The sequence below is a fragment of the Priapulus caudatus genome, unplaced genomic scaffold (assembly GCF_000485595.1).
Source record: "Priapulus caudatus unplaced genomic scaffold, Priapulus_caudatus-5.0.1 Scaffold2669, whole genome shotgun sequence".
In the NCBI taxonomy this organism is placed as follows: domain Eukaryota; kingdom Metazoa; phylum Priapulida; class Priapulimorpha; order Priapulimorphida; family Priapulidae; genus Priapulus; species Priapulus caudatus.
Window position 1 is genome coordinate 26568 of NW_014579730.1, and position 444 is coordinate 27011.

A 444-nucleotide genomic window follows, 5' to 3' on the forward strand; every position below is an offset into this window, starting at 1 on the left:
TGGGGCCCGCGGGCCGCAGTTTGCCCACCCCTGCCCTAGATAGAACCGCCTATAAGTATAATAAAATAGCAAAATTCGATACGTTGCCACCGCGCACATGCTACAAAATAATGTACCTTGCACATATAATTATGTGCACTTCCTGCATATATCTCCTGCAACACGGGAGATGCACACACGAACGGGTGACTGACGTACGCACCCACACACACACGCGCGCGCGCACACACTCAGCCCTTATCGCAGCGGTGGCATCACCAAAAGCACCAGCAGCAGCAGCAGCAGCAGTAGCACCACCACCACCACCAGCAGCAGCAGCAGCAGCACCACCAGCACCACCAGCAGCACCACCACCAGCAGCAGCAGCAGCACCAGCAGTAGCAGCACCACCACCAGCAGCAGCAGCAGCAGCAGCACCACCAGCAGCAGCACTACCACCACCAG